Consider the following 22,798-nt stretch of genomic DNA (forward strand, 5'->3'; position numbering starts at 1 on the left):
CAGTTCTCATGAAAAATAACGTTTCCAAAAATCAAAAGCTAATCTTTCAGGAAGAATATTGTTGATTTTGTTTTAATAATCAATTTAAAAATGAGCCTCCTTTTTTGCAAGAGAAAAAATATTATAAATAATTTCTCTTCAACGGAAATACCATTTGAAACAGAATGAAATTTTTTTTTAGCATTTTCCCGACAGTGATAAATTATCAGAAAGACATCAAGGTAAAACAATATTACTAAAATGGTGTTAATAAAATACTGTATTTTATTCAACTTGGGGAAAAAAAACCTTACTACCTCCCCTACACTGACTCTAAAAATCTTAGAATCTAGGGCTTCCCTGGTGGTACAGTGGTTGAGAGTCCGCCTGCCGATGCAGGGTACGCGGTTTCGTGCCCCGGTCCGGGAAGATCCCACATGCCGCGCCGTGGAGCGGCTGGGCCCGTGAGCCATGGCCACTGAGCCTGCGCGTCCGGAGCCTGTGCTATGCAACGGGAGAGGCCACAACAGTGAGAGGCCCGTGTACCGCAAAAAAAAAAAAAAATCTTAGAATCTATAAAAGTATAATAGTTACATTTTCTTCACTTTATTTCTCTTTGTGTATTTATGGTTTATAATAGTTTTAGTGACCTCTGGGTAGGGTTTTCCCATAAGGTAATAATGTGGTTATTTATTTATTTATTTTTCTGCCAGGAAATAAGCAACTCCAGGTCATCATTACTTAAATAAGTAAATGATTATGTAGCTAAAGGGGAAAAAGAGATATGAGTTAAGAGGAGACTTTTACTTTTTTGTGTGATTGAAGAATATTTTCTTAAACTAATACAAAATGCTTTATATTTGTCACTCTCTATTGAAAGTACATTAGCCTAAGTTCACTGCTGAGTGTATTACTAATGGAAAGAATAAATCTTTGAACACCACTGAGAGTACAAATTTGGTTGTGACCTGTGCAACATCTCAAGGTTAATAGATAGAAAAATTGTAATTCCATAGTAAACCTTCTATGTCCTGGAGTTGTATGGAAACGGATTTTAGAATAAAAACTCTGATTATATCTGTATTCTATTTATCATTTCAAGTTTGTCAAATTTACTCATGATTTTGATAATAAAATTATTTTTCTATATAGTGTAGATAATGTAGATTTTTTTTTTTTTTCCGGTACGCGGGCATCTCACTGTTGTGGCCTCTCCCGTTGCGGAGCACAGGCTCGGGACGTGTAGGCTCAGCGGCCATGGCTCATGGGCTCAGCCGCTCCACGGCATGTGGGATCCTCCCGGACCGTGGCATGAACCCATGTCCCCTGCATCAGCAGGCGGACTCTCAACCACTGCACCACCAGGGAAGCCCCGATAATGTAGATTTTATAGGATTGTTGGAGAATTAATTGTGCTAATTGTACAGAATCTAGTGTAGTTCCTTGGAATAAAAGCTCAGTAGATGTTATCTCTCTCCTTTGTTTCCATTAGACTAGTGACCCCAATACCCCCAGAATTAATATTGGCACCTAATGTACACAATTCAAAAATAATGCTTATACTTTGTTATTTTGTAATGTTAGGGACTTTATGTGGTTCTATATATGTTGACTGCCTTTCAATATTTTTTGGGGAGGGTGAAAAACATAGATTAACTTGATTATAAAGACTCATAAAGAGCTGTTGTGCACTGAATGTGTGTGTGTGCTCAAAATTCCTATGTTGAAATCCTGAAACCTATGATGGTATTTAGAGACTGGAGGTAATTAGGTCATGAAGGTGGAGCCCACATGAATGGGATTAGTGCCCTTATGAGAAAAGACACAAGAGAGCATGCCCCCTCTCTCTGCTTTCCCCCATTTGAAAACACAGCATCTGCAAACTACTAAGTGAGCTCTAACCAGACACTGGATCAGCTGGTGTCTTGATTTAGACCTCCCAGCCTCCAGAACTGTGAGAAATAAATGTTTGTTGTTAAGCTGCCCAGTCTATGGTATTTTTGCTATAGCTGCCAGAACTGACTGAGAGAGGAGCATGTATACAGATCATGTATGCCAGTGCATTCAGAGAGGGAAATATCCAATAATATTTTAGGATATGAGACTTCTACCCCATGAAATGTCTTCATACAAACTTGGCAGACTCAGCGGGCACTGACTTGGTGTCTCAGTATATCACTCAAGTGAATATCTTGAAAGATAATTCTCATTTCTGGTTTTCTAACCTGTGCCCCACAGATGCTAAAATTCATCCTTAATAGTTCAGTGAAGTGAGTTTTGCGTCTTGCACTGTAGGGTAAAAATAGAGTTACCTGAGTGGCCCTGAGCTGGACTGTAATGGGAAAGCTGAGACAATAAGTTTTCTACTTAACCTTCTTCCAGGAGAAAAACTCCCCTTTCATTTTTGTGTACACTGGCTTTCTTTATAAAGTTTTGTGTAAGGAAAGGATTCTGATGCTATTAAAAATGCTAGAGATAAGAGCATTGATTTTTAAAGTATATAATATATAGACTGAACAACTTAAGTACTGAAATCATAAAAAAAGTCACCTATTTACCTTCGTATTTTAATGTACATCAGTGATTGCTACATGGTTTCAAAAGAAAATACTTCCTAATTTCCATTCTCAAAATTTTAAATTACTGAAGGTTAGTAGAAGTTTCCATCATGACCAGATACTATTAATATTAAATTGAGCCACATAAAACCGCCATTTTTATAGCAATTTTATATGGCTCAATTTAACATTATAAAATGATAGAGTATTGACAGTCCCATATGGTTCATTCTACTATACATGGTCATGTTCAAGAACAGAGGTACGCACGCACGTGAAGGAAATTGATTCCACAATGAGATGGTGGGAAACATTTGGGGAAAGATTCGCACTTAAGGTGGCACATAGCATTGTGGCTACTCCTTATTTAATGCAGGCTCTTACTATGAGAATGAGAGAGAGAGGGAGAGAGAGAGAGAGAAACAGGGAGGCCAGCTTGACAATCAGAGAAGTTTAGAAGGAAATACGTTTGGGTCCTGAAAACTAGACTGGATGTGGTGGGAGAGAGAGAGGCTTCTTTATCCAGCAACTCCAGACACAGGTCCTGAGCACGTACTTATTTTATTTTGTACATAGGCACGTACATATTTTGGAAAATTAAAAGGAAGAGACAGAGTTACGTAAATGCATAGAAATGTATGTAAGTACTGTGTATTCATCAGTACCTTAACTTATAAACTTGTCAGCCACATAAATGAGGCAATTTGCTGGTGACATATCACAAGCTTATCTCTGATGTAGAGGTCAGAAGAAATATTTTCTTCAAATTCTTTATTTGAAGGGGCTAGATGTATCTTAAAATACCATGCCTTTTTATCTCCTTACCATAAGTCATTGAGGCTCATTTTATTATATTTGAGTCTTTAGATTCATTATTGTTTTTAATCCAGTTATAAAGTGGTATAAAATTTATGCATCAGAAGCAAAGTTTGTCTCAGGTAAACATAAAAATGAAGAATTAATAATATAAACCTAAATCTTTCAAAAGGACAAATTTTTCTAAAGACATTTTGCAAAATTAGAAAAGCAGAGCAGAAAAGTAATTTTTTTTAACTGTCCATATTTTCGGTAATGCTAACTGAATCAATAACAAGAATATTTTAAGGAAAGTGTTGAAGCTTCCTCAAGGCACTATATTTTTGTCTTTTTTACAAGAAAACAAGAACCCTTTTAATGAAACAATAAAACGGTTAATTTAAGTTGATTTAAATAAATTTAAGTGAGATTTGCAGGGAAGGTATTTGACATCTTTTAATTCCCACTTTGAATTACTGTATGCACTTATGGAAAATCAAAGGTATTCCTCTCATCATGTATTATGTCATTTATTCTTTCCTATATTTCAGATTTTTCATTTCCCCCAGTTACCTTTGAATATTAATATTTTATGACATTCTTATCCGTGTTCCGGTCTTCTCCATTGCCCCCAAATATATTCAAATATTGGAATGTAAATTCCTCTTTAGGTTGTAGCAACGATTTAAAAAAAAAAAGAAATTTCTTTAAGTTAGTTTTTGGGTCTGAAAACATAATGGAAATAAGTAAGCAAATAAAATACATGTTAATTGTATTTGGACTTTCTCCTACCTTGTGTAGCATATTTATTTTTTCTCCTTAGGCGTGGTATATTCTTAGGCAAATGTGAACATCAGAGTGAATGAATACTACAGATATGCTGTATCTATAATAATTGTTAAAAACTACCACATTGATACATTCAACAGAATTTTACCGCTATCCTCCTTACATTAGAAGAATCTAACAATGTTAGTAAAACTTGTTCTTATTTCTTGCTTTTGACACTAATGGGAGTTTTCAGTAAAGACTTCAGGTCCAATTGATGCATGAGCTAGTAGCTGTCCTTAATTGTGTTTGTAAATTCAATAGCTATTATAGAAAGAGACATTCTTGGCTGCACTTTACAAAAATTATTCTACCTCCTAGACCATACTTTATTCATTCTTAACATGTTTTAAAGCCATCTTTTGTTCAGAGTAACTCAGAAATGTATACTTGTCTCTCACTGACTTAGGGAGGCTTTTGTTCTGTCACATACTTCTCTGATAACTCAATACATTTTGTCTAAATCCAACATAATGATGTGGAGAGTCTACCAAACATGAAGAAAATTCTTTACATACAGAAACACGGTAAGAGAAATAGAAATAAACAGCGTATTCTGAACTTTTATTGAAATGATTTCTTAATTGAAAGAAATAGAAACACCTTTAAGTTATTGTGGCAAATTTTTATTGATAATATTTATTACTGAATATGAAATATTGACATTTTCTGATATTGGGGAACATTTGAAGTCCTAGATCCTTCAAAAGTTTGTTCATTGTCTGAATACATACATATCACGTAGTCAGAATTGAAGTATGGATTAAAAAATAATTGTTGTGTTGAGGAGCAGTGGTCACTTCTTATAAACATATACTCCTTTCTGCTATTGGCTCTGCGGCGGCCGACTGGCTACCTCTCCCGAGGCCTCCATGGCCCTCCTCTCTCTGCCCTGTAGGTTGACCACTGATGCTGTACTCTCAGCCTCACATAGTGAATGTACAGAAACAGCTGGCTATGTTTATAAGCAATCAGCAATGGAGAAAGGGAGGAAAGGTGGTCAACTGCAGGACTTTTCTGCTTCCCATGCTTTGATTTTTACATCCTGACACAGAGAAATATACTAAGCAGTTTTCTTCCAGCATTTGAAATTGTAAGTGGCACTCTCACGGCCCTATGTTGCTGGCTTTCCTCTCCAACAAGGTATGCTTTTCTCCTCCCTCCCACTTTAAGAATCATCTAGAAGGGGGGAGTGGGAGGAATTGGGAGATTGGGATTGACACATACACACCATTGATACTATGTATAAAATAAATAGCTAAAGAGAACATACTGTATAGCACAGGGAACTCTACTTAACGCACTGTGGTGACCTAAATGGGAAGGAAATCCAAAAAAGAGGGGATATATGTATATGTATAGCTGATTCATTTTGCTGTACAGTAGAAATTAACACAACATTGTAAAGCAACTATACTCCATTAAAAATTAATTTTAAAAAAAAAGAATCATCTAGAAGGGAAATAGGAAGAATTGAGGATATTGGCATTTGATCTCTTCTCCTTCCTTCCCACTTCAGACTTCCACTGTTCAGTGGGACTGATTTATCCACTAAGTCTATCCTAGTCCCTCTCTGCAATATGACTTTGTCTCAGTTCAGGCTGCTCTTGACTGTGGTTTTTGTCTGAATACTGTAGAAAACAAAATCTAAGGCAAGTGTTTATGTGATAATAATTTCCTGGGGAGGATTCAATCCCAGTGAAGCGGAACAGGGAAGTGAGGCATGGAAAGAAGGAGACATTAGAGAATTTCTTCCGCAACGGACCACAGCCTCAGTATGAGCTAACAACCCGTTCTTGCCAGATTTTACCAAGACACTGCAGGAAGGTTCTCCACGGGAAGTGAGAAGAGTGTAGTGCATCACGCGTGGGCGTGGTTGATGACGAGTGACAAAGCAGCTGAAAAGCAGCGATAGCTGCAGTATCCTCATCAGTAGTAACACGTAAGGGAAAAGTAACATCCAGCTCCACAACCGGAGGTAGGTGTTACCTTTCAAAATCCCATTCTGGCCAGAAAGAAAGGATGCATGAATCTGGACCAATGCATAAACGCAATCCAGTTCAGCTGATTTATGCAATTTATCCATTTGCATAAATCAGATCCACTTATATGCTCTTAGGATATTGGAATTTCACCATGAAATAAGATTCCTTGACCTTTTCCCTGGAGAAAGGAGGGAAGATCCAATTCCTCAGCGTTGTGGCTAATTGTAATCTTCTAAATCAAGTATTAGCAAACCAGGCCCCCGGCCAAATCCAGCCTACAGGACTGTTTCTGTGTGTCTCTGAGTAATGGCTTTTACATATCTAAAGATTTGGGGAAGGGAGGAGGAAGAAAAATCTGTGATAGAGACTCATAAGGCCTAAAATATTTAAAATAAGTAGCTCCTTACAGAAAAAGTTTACCAACCTCAGTTCTGAAAACTCTGTATAAAGGGTTATAGCAAACTAAGCTATAGTTGCTGTTACAACTAGTGCTCAAAGTAATTAATGTTCGTTGTGGTTTTTCTCCACCCTCTACTTCAACTGGTCTGGGTTGCTTGCCTTGTGAAATGATCTAGACCTTCATTCCTGAGAGTCTGACATTGGTTTTCTAAGCAAGGGAACCACTTTCTGGGGAGAAGAGGTTCTTTGCCTCGACCTCCATGGTCATATGTGAACTGGAATTTGATAGGATGCCACATGTGTGTCATTGTCAGTTTCCATTGCCCAATGGAATGGGGAAATGGAAATTCACATCTGTTTGCCGTTCAGGCGTGAAGTTTTTGATCAACATTGTTTTAACCATTTATTGAGATTCCCAAATATTTGCATCTGGTCAATTTAAAGGTTTAAAGCCAAATGTCTAGATACAGTCTACAAGACTGATTTTTCTTTCTTTTCTTCTTCTTTTTTTTTTTGCGGTACACGGGCCTGTCACTGCTGTGGCCTCTCCCATTGCGGAACACAGGCTCCGGACGCGCAGGCTCAGCGGCCATGGCTCACGGGCCCAGCCGCTCCGCGGCATGTGGGATCTTCCCGGACCGGGGCACGAACCCGTGTCCCCTGCATCGGCAGGCGGACTCAACCACTGCGCCACCAGGGAAGCCCTGATTTTTCTTTTTTTTTTTTCTCCTCACTGGGTTCTGAGATCTGCCACTCTTCTGGCCCCTAGCTTCATAGCCTCTGCCCTGAGCAATTCAAGCAATTGCCTCAGGTAGGGAGAAACCACCCTTACTATAGTCTTTTCCACCATTCTTACCCCCTTTGTCTGGAAGAGAATACTTTTTCTAAAAATTTATTTATTTTATTTATTTATTTTTGGCTGCATTAGGTCTTTGTTGCTGTGCCTGGGCTTTCTCTGGTTGCCGCGTGCGGGGGCTACTCTTCGTTGCGGTGCGCAGGCTTCTCATTGCAGTGGCTTCTCTTGTTGCAGAGCACGGGCTCTAGGCACATGAGCTTCAGTAGTTGCAGCACGCGGGCTCAGTAGTTGTGGCTCACGGGCTTAGTTGCTCCGCAGCATGTGGGATCTTCCCAGACCAGGGCTCGAACCTGTGTCCTCTGCATTGACAGGCGGATTCTTAAAAACTGCGCAACCAGGGAAGCCCCTGGAAGAGAATAATTTATAAGTAGCACGGGAAGAAAATTGGGAATCTATCCCTACCAGTATTTTCTTTTGTTAGAGAATAGTTTTTCTACTGCCTCCCAATGAATAAACCAGAGTTTGGAATATAGAAGGTGGCTCGTGCCTTTCTTCACAACATCAAATTTTATATTTTTGGACCTTTCCCTTAAGGGCTCCAATAGGAAGGTCTTAAGCTACTACTAGTGGAAATCCACGTAGCAGTGACATAAACAAATAAAGGTTCCTTTTTCTCACCTAATAACTCTGTGGGTTGGTCCTTGCTGACATTTGCCCCCATTTTTCTGGTCTGCTCTTAATATAGGTGCTTTTTGCCTTAAGCACATTGCCTCCTTATGAAAGTTTCCACACACAACCACATTCCTAAGAAGGAAGTTGAGATATTATGAGATGGGACGACTTTCCTTTTACCTGGACACAACCAATTTTTCCTGGAAGTTCCTGACAAATTGCTTCTTACACGTCCCTGGACTGTTCTGGCTCATGTTACCCCTACCTCCCTCGAAAAACTGGGGAAATGAGCAGTTGTCATAACTAGCTAAGACCCAACAGTGATTTACTGCCCAGGACAGAGTTAGAGACTACCCTAAATAACACTGGAATATTGTTGGTAAGAAACAGAGTCAGGGTCTGGTATGGTGGGTTGGTGCAGTAAAAATGTCTCTTCTGAGTTTACTGGGATTACGTCTTGATATGTAAAAACAAGCCCTTAGAATTAGACAGAGCCTTTTCCTCTCTGGGAAAACTTTACTGATCAGACCTTAACCACAGCATGAAATAAGAAAGAGTCAAACTTGACAGTTAAAAACTGAGCAATAAATTCATTATTATAACCATTATTGTTCTTTCTCTAATATACTAAAACCCATCAATTTGGTGGTTGAGAAGCCAAACAACGTCATGAATTAAAGAAAATGAGAATATCTCATTCCATTTTTTTTCAAACTATAGTGTCAATTTCTACGCCTTAATGACTGCCAAGTGACAGGCAGTATAACTTTAAAATGAGAATTCTATTTGAGGACAAGTTAATTTTTCATCATTAGCACATCCTTTAAATTGTTGTTTTAATAGAAGTGAAGGAAATGCAGTTATTGATTCTTGTATTGTCACCTGGATACCTTTATGATCATTACAAAAATCCCTTGGGCGTAAAATAACATTCTGTGGACATGAAACTATTACTGTATGCAGTAATTAAAATCTGACCTTGATTTCATATTATCAGATTTTGTTCAAAGAGTTCTTCTAGGGTGGGATAATACCAGGTTTTAAGAGACTTATTTAAGAGATAAGCTCAGTTTGTGTTTCATTTTTTAATGTAATTACATGTTAAAAATAGTATGTATTTGGAAGTTTTATAACAGAAAAATTAGAAAGCATTATTATGAGAGTGTACAAAATTAATTTGGCTGCTTTCAAAATATTTTCCAAATATCTTCTATTTTTCTGAATGTTTAAAATTCTTGCATGTGTCTACTTTTTTCTTTTTTTTTCTTTTTTTTTTTTTTTTTGCGGTATGCGGGCCTCTCACTGTTGTGGCCTCTCCCATTGCGGAGCACAGGCTCCGGACGCGCAGGCTCAGCGGCCATGGCTCATGGCCCAGCCGCTCCGCGGCATGTGGGATCTTCCCGGACCGGGGCACGAACCCGTGTCCCCTGCATCGGCAGGTGGACTCTCAACCACTGTACCACCAGGGAAGCCCTCTTTTCTTATTTATATATAAGAAACATAGAACTAATGTATATTAATTAGAGAAATTTAATTTGATAGTGTAGGGCAGGCAAATTTTTACCTCTACCCTTTTAGGACTTTTTGGCTAGGTGTGAAAATTAAGCTTACATAAGAGAGATCAGCGGGAGAAAAGCATACAAATTTATACTGTCTTCTGTGACATGAGAGCCCTCATAAGGAATAAAGACTCAAAGAAATGGCAGAACCTACATGCTTTTATAGGAGGTTGAACAAAGACTATTAAGGAAAAGTAACTATACTATGTGGAAAGGCTAAAGAAAGATAAGGACTACTTTAACAAGGTCTGTTTGTATAGAATTCTCTCCGTCTCAACCTGCTTGTCCTTGATGATAAGGATGTTACTTTCTTTCCGTCTGGTATACAGAGGACATCTTTCATATAGGGATTTTTTTTTCCTGTTTTCAGGAATAAAAAGGAGGGTCAGAGAGCCCTTCCTGCATCTTCTGTTTCTCAAGTGACTTTAACTCAAAATAATCTATAACTCATATCTTGGGGTGACATGCTCTAAACTCCTTCAATGGTTATGTTAATATAAGTTGTGGTTTAATTTATATAAGGTGGCAGGCAATGACATGAAATGGATGGAGTATAAAGTTTATTGGATAAATGTTAGCATTTTAAGCAATAATTTTAATCTAAATTATGTCCAATTTTTATTCAGTTACTTATTTAGATAGCTGCTGTTTTTTTCCAATTGCACCCTCCAGAATTCATTTTGTTTACATAAGACTCTTAAAGAAAGGTTTCTTACCAAAACTATTCATACCAGATATTTTTGGTTTTATAAAAATCACCTTTTATAGTAAACTAAGTGTTATATAATATTTGTCACAAGGGTGACTTAATTCATTAGTAAGAACAAATTTTATCCATTTTGACAAGGTAAAATTTGGGCCAAATGAGTGAAGAATAACTTGAGGGCCAATGGCCTAACATTCAATATTTTTTCCCCGTGAAATACAGGACAATTCACTCATGGACTTTGGATGTTTCTTGGAAAATAATACCAGCATAGTATATATTTTATATCAGTTTAAAAGCTCAAGTTCTACAAAATTGAGTTAAAAGACTTTCACCTGTGCTACTATGCTGTCCTAAACATCATACAAATCATTTTTGGTAGAGGTACTTTTTCATTTTTCTTCAACATTGAGATGACATTACTGGAACTAGAACAAACAAAAACAGATTATCCAACAACAGCAAAGAATAAATATGGTGTGACCATCCAATGGGAATAAGCACCCCAAGAAAAGTAAATTGCAGTCATTATATTTGGGAGCACTGCTGTTTGTTTGGTGCTGCTCAGGATATATGTTCACGCTCTGCTGTATTTTAATATGCGACATTTTCTAAGACATATTCAGTTACAGTTCTGGCACAGATGTTATAAACGCCTCCCTTGCATACAAGAGTAGTGAATGTGTGTGTGTGTGTTTTTGTTTGTTTGTTTTTTTTTTGCGGTACGCGGGCCTCTCGCTGTTGTGGCCTCTCCCGTTGCGGAGCACAGGCTCCGGACGCGCAGGCTCAGTGGCCATGGCTCACGGGCGCAGCCGCTCCGCGGCATGTGGGATCTTCCCGGACCGGGGCACAAACCCGCGTCCCCTGCATCAGCAGGCAGACGCTCAACCACTGCGCCACCAGGGAAGCCCTGTGTGTGTGTGTTTTAAAGCCTGTAAATTATAAATTCTTAGTGCTTCTCTCTCAGAGGTGGTGGGGTCTCCTTTCCCTCCCCTTGAATGCCGATGGGCTTTTGACTGTTTTGAACAGTAGGACGGAGCCGAGGAATGCTGGGTGACTTCTGAGGCGAGGTCAGAAAAGGCCATGAAGCTTCCACCCAGTTCTCTTGAGAGGCTCCCTCTGGGAAAAGGTAGCCACAATACAAAGTCCAGGGCCAAGCTTAAGAGACCACACGTAGTCACCCTAACCTAGTAGGAAACACAGCTGAAGTCCCAGCCTGTAACCAGCATCCATTGTCAGTGTAGGCAGTGAGCCTGATTGTCATACCTTCAGGTGACAACAGTACAGTGGACTTGTAACTGCTACTCCTGCCCGAATTACTGACCCCAAATCATAAGAAAATAATGGGATGTTATTTTATACCACTAAGTTTTTTTTTAACATCTTTATTGGAGTATAATTGCATTACAATGTTGTGTTAGATTCTGCTGCATAACAAAGTGAATCAGCTATAGGTATATATATATCCCCATATCTCCTCCTTCCTGCCTCTCCCTCCCACCCTCCCTATCCCACCCCTCTATATGGTCACAAAGCACCGAGCTGATCTCCCTGTGCTATTAGGCTGCTTCCCACTAGCTATCTATTTTACGTTTGGTAGTGTATATATGTCTATGCCACTCTCTCACTTTGTCCCAGCTTACACTCCCCCCCCACCCCCATGTCCTTAAGTCCATTCTCTACACCTGTGTCTTTCTTTATTCCTGTCCTGCCCCCAGGTTCTTCAGAACCTTTTTTTTTTCTTTTTAGATTACATATATATGTTTTAGCATAAGGTATTTGTTTTACTCTTTCTGAGTTACTTCACTCTGTATGACAGACTCTAGGTCCATCCACCTGACGACAAATAACTCAATTTCATTTCTTTTTATGGTTGAGCAACATTCCATTGTATATATGTGCCACATCTTCTTTATCCATTCATCTGTCGATGGACACTTAGGCTGCTTCCATGTCCTGGCTATTGTAAATACAGCTGCAATGAACATTGTGGTATATGAATTATGGTTTTCTCAGGGTATATGCCCAGTAATGGGATTGCTGGGTCATATGGAAGTTCTATTTTTAGTTTTTTAAGGAACCTCCATACTGCTCTCCTTAGTGGCAGTATTAATTTACATTCCCACCAACAGTGCAAGAGCGTTCCCTTTTCTCCACACCCTCTCCAGCATTTACTGTTTGTAGATTTTTTGATGATGGCCATTCTGACTTGTGTGAGGTGATACCTCATTGTAGTTTTCATTTGCATTTCTCTAGTGATTAGTGATGTTGAGCATCCTTTCATGTGTTTGTTGGCAATCTGTATATCTTCTTTGGAGAAATGTCTATTTAGTCTTCTGCCCAATTTTGGATTGGGTTGTTTATTTTTTTTCATATTGAGCTGCATCAGCTGCTTGTAAATTTTAGAGATTAATCCTTTGTCCGTTGCTTCATTTGCAAATATTTTCTCCCATTCTGAGTGTTGTCTTTTCATCTTGTTTATGGTCTCCTTTGCTGTGCAAAAGCTTTTAAGTTTCATTAGGTCCCATTTGTTTATTTTTGTTTTTATTTCCATTTCTCTAGGAGGTGGGTCAAGAAGGATCTTGCTGTGATTTATGTCATGGAGTGTTCTGCCTATGTTTTCCTCTAAGAGTTTGATAGTGTCTGGCCTTACATTTAGGTCTTTAATCCATTTTGAGTTTATTTTTGTGTATGGTGTTAGGGAGTGTTGTAATTTCCTTCTTTTACATGTAGCTGTCCAGTATTCCCAGCACCACTTATTGAAGAATCCTTGCATTCCTGGGGTAACCACCACATGATCATGGTGTATGATCCTTTTAATGTGCTGCTGGGTCCTGTTTGCTAGTATTTTGTTGAGGATTTTTACATCTGTGTTTATCAGTATTATTGGTCTGTGGCTTTCTTTTTTTGTGGCATCTTTGTCTGGTTTTGGTATCAGGTGATGGTGGCCTTGTAGAATGGGTTTGGGAGTGTTCCTCCCTCTGCTATATTTTGGAAGAGTTTGAGAAGTACAGGTGTTAGCTCTTCTCTAAATGTTTGATAGAATTCGCCTGTGAAGCCATCTGGTCCTGGGCTTTTGTTTGTTGGAAAATTTTAAATCACAGTTTCAACTTCAGTGCTTGTGATTGGTCTGTTTATATTTTCTATTTCTTCCTGGTTCAGTCTTGGAAGGTTGTGCTTTTCTAAGAATTTGTCCATTTCATCCAGGTTGTCTATTTTATTGTCGTACAGTTGCTTGTAGTAATCTCTCATGATCCTTTGTACTTCTGCAGTGTCAGTTTTTACTTCTCCGTTTTCAGTTCTAATTCTGTTGATTTGAGTCTTCTCCCTTTTGTTCTTGATGAGTCTGGCTAATGTTTTATCAATTTTGTTTATCTTCTCAAAGAACCAGCTTTTAGTTTTATGGATCATTGCTATTGTTTCTTTTATTTCTTTTTCATTTATTTCTGATCTGATCTTTATGATTTCTTTCCTTCTGCTAACTTTGGGGTGTTTTTGTTCTTCTTTCTCTAATTGCTTTAGACGTAAGTTTAAGTTGTTTATTTGAGATGTTTCTTGTTTCTTGAGGTAGGATTGTATTGCTATAAACTTCCCTCTTAGAACTGCTTTTGCTGCATCCCATAGGTTTTGGGTCTTTGTGTTTTCATTTTCATTTGTTTCTAGGTATTTTTTGATTTCCTCTTTGATTTCTTCAGTGATCTCTTGGTTATTTGGTAGTGTATTGTTTAGCCTCCATGTGTTTGTATTTTTTACAGATTTTTTCCTGTAATTGATACCTATTTTCATAGCATTGTGGTCAGAAAAGATACTTGATATGATTTCAGTTTTCTTAAATTTACCAAATCTTGATTTTTGACCCAAAATATGATCTGTCCTGGAGAATGTTCCATGAGCCCTTGAGAAGAATGTGTATTCTGTTGTTTTTGCATGGAATGCAAAAATGTCAGTTAAGTCCACCTTGTTTAATGTGTCATTTAAAGCTTGTGTTTCCTTATTTATATTCATTTTGGATGATCTGTCCATTGGTGGAAGTGGGGTGTTAAAGTCCCCTGCTATGGCTGTGTTACTGTCAATTTCCCCTATTCTGGCTGTTAGCATTTGCCTTATGTATTGAGGTGCTCCTATGTTGGGTGCATAAATATTTACAATGGTTATATCTTGTTCTTGGCTTGATCCCTTGATCATTATGTAGTATCCTTCTTTGTCCTTGTAATAGTCTTTGTTTTAAAGTCTATTTTGCCTGAAATGAGAATTGCTACTCCAGCTTTCTTTTGATTTCCATTTGCATGGAATATCGTTTTCCATCCCCTCACTTTCAGTCTGTATGTGTCCCTAGGTCTGAAGTGCGTCTCTTGTAGACAGCATATATATGGGTATTGTTTTTGTATCCATTCAGACAATCTATGTCTTTTGCTTGGAGCATTTAATCCATTTACATTTAAGATAGTTATTAATATGTATGTTCCTATTACCATTTTCTTAATTGTTTTGGATTTGTTATTGTAGGTCTTTTCCTTCTCTTCTGTTTCCTGCCCAGAGAAGTTCCTTTAGCATTTGTTGTAAAGCTGGTTTGGCGGTGCTGAATTCTCTTAGCTTTTGCTTGTCTGTAAAGGTTTTAATTTCTCTGTCCAATCTGAATGAAATCCTTGCTGGGTATAGTTATCTTGGTTGTAGGTTTTTCCGTTTCATCACTTTAAATATGTCCTGCCACTCCTTTCCGGTTTGCAGAGTTTCTGCTGAAAGATCAGCTGTTAACCTTATGGGGATTCCCTTGTATATTATTTGTTACTTTTCCCTTGCTGCTTTTAATATTTTGTCTTTGTATTTAATTTTTGATAGTTTGATTAATATGTGTCTTGGCGTGTTTCTCCTTAGATTTTACCTGTATGGGACTCTCTGCGCTTCCCAGACTTGATTGACTATATCCTTTCCCATTTAGGGAAGTTTTTAACTATAATCTCTTCAAATATTTTCTCAGTCCCTTTCTCTCTTCTTCTTCTGGGACCCCTATAATTCAAATGTTGGTGCATTTAATGTTATCCCAGAGGTCTCTGAGACTGTCCTCAATTCTTTTCATTCTTTTTTCTTTATTCTGTTCTGTGGTAGTTATTTCCACTATTTTATTTTCAGGTCACTTATCTGTTCTTCTGCCTCAGTTATTCTGCTATTGATTCTTTGTAGAGAATTTTAAATTTCATTTACTGTGTTGTTCATCATTGTTCATTTGCTCTTTAGTTCTTCTACGTCCTTGTTAAACATTTCTTATATTTTCTCAATTCTATTTCCAAGATTTTGGATTATCTTTACTATCATTACTCTGAATTCTTTCTCAGGCAGACTGCCTATTTCCTCTTCATTTGTTTGGTCTGGTGGGTTTTTACCTTGCTCCTTCACTTGCTGTGTGTTTCTCTGTCTTCTCATTTTGCTTAACTTACTGTATTTGGGGTTTCCTTTTCGCAGGCTGCAGGTTCGTATTTCCTATTGTTTTTGGTGCCTGTCACCAGTGGCTAAGGTTGGTTCAGTGGGTTGTGTCGGCTTCCTGGTGGAGGGGACTGGTGCCTGTGTTCTGGTGTATGAGGCTGGATCTTGTCTTTCTGGTGGGCAGGTCCACCTCTGGTGGTGCATTTTTGTGTGTCTATGACCTTATTATGATTTTAAGTAGCCTCTCTGCTAATGGGTGGGTTTGTGTTTCTGTCTTGCTAGTTTTTTGGCATAGGGTGTCCAGCACTGTAGCTTGCTGGTCGTTGAGTGGAGCTGGGTGTTAGCATTGAGATGGAGATCTCTGGGAGAGCTTCACTGTTTGATATTACATGGAGCCAGGAGGCATCTTGTGGACCAATGTCCTGAACTCGGCTCTCCCACCTCAGAGGCACAGGCTTGACACCCGGCCAGAGCACCAAGACCATGTCAGCCACATGGCTCAGAAGAAAAGGGTGAAAAAGTGAAAGAAAGAAAAAACAAAACAAAATAAAATAAAAGTTATTATAATGAAAAAATTATTGAAAATAAAAAAATTTAAAAGTAATAAAAAAAGAAAAACAAGAAAGAAAGAAGAGAGCAACCAAACCAAAAAACAAATCCATCAATGATAACATGCGCTAAAAACTATGCTGAAAAAAAAAAACAACAGAAGAACAGACAGACAGAACCCTAGTCCAAATGGTAAAAGCAAAGGTATACAGACAAAATCACACAAAGAAGCATACACATACACACTCACAAAAAGATATAAAGGAAAAATATATGTATATCTATATATTAAAAAAAAGGAAAAGAGCAACGAAATCAATAAACAAAGCTACCAATGATAATAAACTCTAAATAGTAAACTAAGATAAGCATAAAACCGGAAACAGGGCCTCCCTGGTGGCGCAGTGGTTGAGAGTCTGCCTGCCAGTGCAGGGGACACGGGTTCGAGCCCTGGTCTGGGAGGATCCCACATGCCGCGGAGCGGCTGGGCCCGTGCGCCACAGCTACTGAGCCTGCGTGACTGGAGCCTGTGCTCCGCAGCAAGAGAAGGCCGCGACAGTGAGAGGCCCGCGCACCGCGATGAAGAGTGGCCCCCGCTCGCCACAACTAGAGAAAGCCCTCGCGCAGAAACGAAGACCCAATGCAGCCAAAAATAAATAAATAAATAAATTAAAACCGGAAACAAATTAGATGCAGAAAGCAAACCTCAATTCTATTGTTGGTCCCAAAGTCCATCGCCTCAATTTTGGGGTGATTCATCGTCTATTTATGTATTCCACAGATGCAGCATACATCAAACTGATTGTGGAGATTTAATCTGCTGCTCCTGAGGCTGCATGGAGAGCTTTCCCTTTCTCTCTTTGTTTGCACAGTTCCTGGGGTTCAGCTTTGGATTTGGCCCCACCTCTGCGTGTAGGTCGCCTGAGGGCCTCTTTGGGAAGTCTGAGGTCTTCTGCCAGCATACAGTAGGTGTTCTGTAGGAGTTGTTGCACATGTAGATGTATTTCTGATGTATTTGTGGGGAGGAAGTTGATCTCCACGTCTTACTCCTCTGCCATCTTGAAGGTTTCTCTATACCACTAATTTCTGAGCTAACTTGTTAGCAACTCTCTTAATCAGTTTGGGCTGCCATTTTTAAAAACTCCAAAATACCATAGACTGGGTGATTTTGACAATAGAAATTTATTTCCTCACTGTTCTGGAGGCTGGAAACTCCAAGATCAAGGTTCTGGCAGGGTTCAATCTTTATTTATTAGTTGATTCAAACTTATTTAACCTTATTAGTTAATTCAGTTCTTATTTAACCCATTAGGTGATCATTTCTTTATTACTCCAGTGATGAGGCATTCTTAATATATTGATAGGGCGAATGAGCTGATAACAACATATTCATTAGGAATGAACTAATTTACAAGTAGAATAAATGTGCTTATCAACAGTTATACAATGCACGTGTAAAGAAGCAAAAATAGAAAGCATGGGGTAAAGGATATTTTGAAATACGATTATAGAGAAAATTGTTTGGGAGCAGACAAATGATATCCTGATGACTCAAACAATTCAAATGATCATACTTCTAATCATCAACCTATTATTTCTCAGTGAATCTTGCCTACAGAAAAGTGAAAACACAATCTTCTAATTTCAGATGCTAATTAGTTCATGCAAGATTTTCTATTATTGATTCTCTTATCTTGTAATCTAAAATTATTGAGGCTAATTTTTTCTCCAAAATCTCTATTAGGGAATTGCAAGCCATACTAAAAGAGTGGTGTAAGGTTGGACTACTCAGAAGAATTATTATAGTTTCTATTTCTCTCAATAAAAAACATTTAAATCCAGACTTAATTATCGGAAGCCTGGAACCCTCTATACAACATACTTCCCATCTATTCTGATGATTATTAGTGATCAAATGCCAGCCTGTCAAGTTGAGAGTGACAGAAATATAGAAAGAAAGGTACATATTAACACCTACTGATACCCTTTTATAACTCAAATAATCTTGTGAAAAGTGTAATATATTCATTTTGAAATAAGGAAAATGTAATCAGATGTTATGTAAATTATCCGGACTTACAGAGCTAGTAAATGATGGAACTACTTCTGATTCCAAAAATCAAACCATTTTTTACTATTTAATTTTGTTGTAGTCAAATTTATATCACAACTCAAGTTGACTGTGTGTGTTTGTATGTGTGTGTATAATTTTATATTCGTTTATAATTAACTCAAGGTGTTATATTTCCCCCAGGTATTTGTTGGTTAGAGTTGACCTCCAACTGCAACTATCATTTGAAGAATTTAACAGGAAAGGAGGACATTTTCTTGACAGGAAATAAATCCAGTAGCCATAAAATTACATTAAGTATAACTCTGCATTTTTTCCACATCCATCCCTTGGCAACCAAAACCTGACTCAGTTAAACTACATTATGTCCTCTGTTTATCACATTATCATCACTGTGTTTCTATCAATACTCTTACTCCCATAAATGATAATGTCCATTGTACATCTAACAGGTGCAGGAACATTTACCAAACACTGAAATAAAAAAATATAATTTCAATATTCTCTGGTTCAGAATGACTTCCTATTTAGTTGGCTTTCAGATCTCATACAGGAAAATACAATTCCCAGTACAAAGTAGATATTACTAGACTTCTCATGGGTAAGATAGAAAAATTATTACAACTAGCATTAGAGAAAGTGGTGAACATAAAGTTTTGAGGTAGAAGAGGAAGACTTTGCAACAATGAAGACTTTATCTGGATCTCATTGGAAAACTAGGAATAAAATAAGTAGAGCTTAGCAACTAGGATATTATATGTAAAGGAAATGTTTTAAACAAAAAAATGAGAGCGAGAGTGAGAGCTGGGGGAAGGGGGGGGGAGAGAGAGAGGGAGGAAAGGAGAACCTTAAAAGCCTTGCAGTATTTATTTGGTGAGAAAATATATTATTTCATTACTATTTTATAAGAAAAATATTATCAAATAATCTTTAAATAAACAAAGGCAAATATCTGTACAGTCACCCCTCAGTATGCATGGGGAATTGGTTCAGGACCCCTGCAGATACCAGGGGGTCCTGATGCTCCAGTCCCATACATAAAATGGAATAATATTTGCATATAACCTATGCAATCTTCTCCTATACTTTAAATCATCCCTAGATTACTTGTAATACCTAATACTATGTAAATGCTATGTGAATAGTTGCTGGTACGCAGCAAACTCAAGTTTTGCTTTTTGGCACTTTCTGGAAATATTTTTCTGAATATTTTCCATCCACAGTTGGTTGAATCCATGAATGGGGAACCCACAGACATGGAGGGCCAACTGTAATATAATTTGCTTAATAATCACAATGTTGAACTTTATCTGTACCCTGCGATCCTGAAAAAACAGAAAGGGGTGAGACAACCACATATCCTTCTAATTTCCTGGAAACCCTGGAAAGAACCACCTTTCCCCATAGGACAAGGTTAAGACTTGCCTATGGCTCCCTTGTTTCCTATGACAAGGCAGGGCACAGACACTCCAAATCTCCATTCTTTGTTTCATAAACGACTAGTTCAGCTGTTTGTCTTCCTCCAATCTGGACTAATGCCTGCTAATATGACTTGACCAAATTTTAATTAGGCTTCTCTCCTCCGCACAAGCCCTTGCAATCAGGCAAGCCTCCTGGTCCTGCCAAGGTCAGCTGACCACAGAGAAAAACACTTCCTGCTCAACTGTCTGGTCACACTACCTGCTCATCCGATAAGCCCTATCTGACTTCTTATAGATCTTCTGGTCAGAGTGTGCTCCCTATGGCTATAGCACCCCTTTCCATATTTCAATAGTCTGTTCAAATAAAGCCCCTCCTACCAATGTGCAGATTTGTTTCTCATTTGACAGCAGAGAAGTTCTGTTGAACTTCTGATGAGATGTACTGAGCTTAACTCATTGACGACTTATGTAATTACTGTGAAAATGGAGGAAAATAATTAGAGATGATAAATGCATTATTACATACAGATAATATTTTGGAATGCTTTTAAATTGGAACATTTAAATTTGGAAGTGACTATACATAGAATAAAATAAAAATACATCTTTTTATCAAAAGTCATATTGAGAAGGCAGGGGTGGTGGCAGTGGTTACAGGTAGAAATCACTTCTGACCTAGTACCCCTCCTAATCTTGGGGAAAATATCTGTGTGTGTGCATTTCAAGAAGGAGCTTTAACCGGGAAAAAGTGGTGGCTGCAGGCTTTACTATTTAACCGGGGTTAATATATTTTAGTATATTTTGAAGCTCTACCTTTCTCATCAGCTAAGTAAATCTTTTCCAAGATCCACAGGCTATTACAAAATGGTAGGTTGTTTTGAGATGGATTGGGATTTTTCAAAAGTATTATATATGTTTTAAATTCTAAGTGTTACCATATTACTTGCTTCCATTTCCTTATTTAAGATCAGAGATTATAAAATTATGATAAATATTTTTATGAGTGGGCTTAGGTTTTCTGATGGATCATAGTGTTGTGGTCCCCAAAAGGAAATACTAGGGGGCAAAGTGCCACAGAAGCAGTCTGGCAGGAGCTTCTGAAAACCTAGTTATTTTGCCAAGTCATTATTTTTGAAGATCTCTGTCCTGTGATAATTAAATAAGGGTGCTCCCTCTAAAGGAAATTTGTTTAATTGAGAGATTTCTGGGAAAATTCATCTCTGTATGTTCTTTCTCCTTAAATCATAGTAAATGTTGAAAATTAGTTTGAATTGCCAAAAATGGACCATAAGTAGAATGGCCCATAAAATTCATGGTAAAATTCATGGCGGTGACCTTGAAAATGTGTAGGTGTGTCTGTTTGTGTGTGCATAGTTTGTGTACATTGAAGAGAAAGCATTTAAAACCAGATATTTAATGACAATCCCTACTGAAAGTTTCTAATATAATTCTAACTAGATGAATTTTTGTTTTGTGGGATTTCAAATATTTATCTTTTTTTATGTGAGTTTGTATCTTTGTTTTCATTTGAAAAGCAGATCTTTTATTTGTGAATTCAGCTTTTTTGCATAGAAATTTTATAATTTAGTGGTAACTGTATCATCTATTTCTCAGCAAAAGATAGGATGTCCTGTGTTGTTATGCTACTCTATGAAGACATAATGACTAGAATAAGATGAATAGGCTTATACCCTGAGAAAACCATAATTCAAAAAGACACATGCACCCCAATGTTCATTGCAGCACTATTTACAATAGCCAGGCATGGAAGCAACCTAAATGTCCATCAACAGATGAATGGATAAAGAAGATGTGGTACATATATACAATGCAGTATTACTCAGCCATAAAAAGGAGTGGAATTGGGTCACTTGTAGAGACATGGATGGACCTAGAGTCTGTCATACAGAGTGAAGTAAGTCAGAAAGAGAAAAACAAATATCGTATATTAGCACATATAAGTGGAATCTAGAAAAATGGTACAGATGAGCCTATTTGCAGGGCAGGAATAGAGATGCAGACGTAGAGAACAGATGTGTGGACACAGTGTTGTAGGAAGGGGGGGCCGGATGAACTGGGAGATTGTGATTGACATATATACACTACCATGTGTAAAACAGCTAGTGGGAACCTTGTGTATAGTGCAGGGAGTCAACTCGGTGCGCTGTGGTGACCTAGATGGGTGGGATGCGGGGTGGGAGGGAGACCCAAGAGGGAGGGGATATATGTATACATATAGCTGATTCACTTCGTTGAACAGCAGAAACTAACACAACACTGTAGAGCAACTATACCCCAATTTTTTAAAAGAAGTCTATGTATTGTGAAACATAGTAAGAAAATTCTCTTTAAAGTAATCCTTTAGCCCATATACTGTGATATGTACTCATTAATATTCCTTACTTAGATCATCCCAGGCTCTGTTCATCATACCGTCTTATTTCTGGAGGGAACAACAAACTTTGAAAATAAGAAGGTAGGCGTTAAAATTTTTATTTTAAAAAGTAAAAAGGAAGCATTGGAAATAAATTATGAAGGTAGGAAGTCAAAATTAATGTGTGAAGGCACTGAAATAATTTTAATATCTACCTGCAGAGTTTTCAGGTTATGGCATTCTCAATACCCAAGTCATGGGACCAGATATAACCAGTAATGCAGCATACATTTCATAAATCTTTCACCTGTTTCTTCCCTTTTTACCTAATCACGGACATTGCTGGAAAAACTCTGCATTTAACCACACAAAGCATGACACATCAGCTTACAAATACACTGATAATTCCCCCAACCTAAACAAACAAACAATTTTAACTCCGTGTTTTATTAAACTTTTACCTCCAATCCTCTGCTTATGTCACACAAAATATATTTATTGAAAGGATCCAAGTATTTGAATGTATAATATTTTCCTGCATATATACATGGACAGTCATGTTTTTAATAAATAAAAATCAATTTTCTCAAAATTTTTTTAAAAAGAGATGTCTCCAACTCTAGTTTTGCTTCATATAGATACAATTTTTTAATTGAAGTATAGTTGTTATGATATTGTATTAATT

The sequence above is a fragment of the Lagenorhynchus albirostris genome, chromosome 14 (assembly GCF_949774975.1).
Source record: "Lagenorhynchus albirostris chromosome 14, mLagAlb1.1, whole genome shotgun sequence".
NCBI lineage: Eukaryota > Metazoa > Chordata > Mammalia > Artiodactyla > Delphinidae > Lagenorhynchus > Lagenorhynchus albirostris.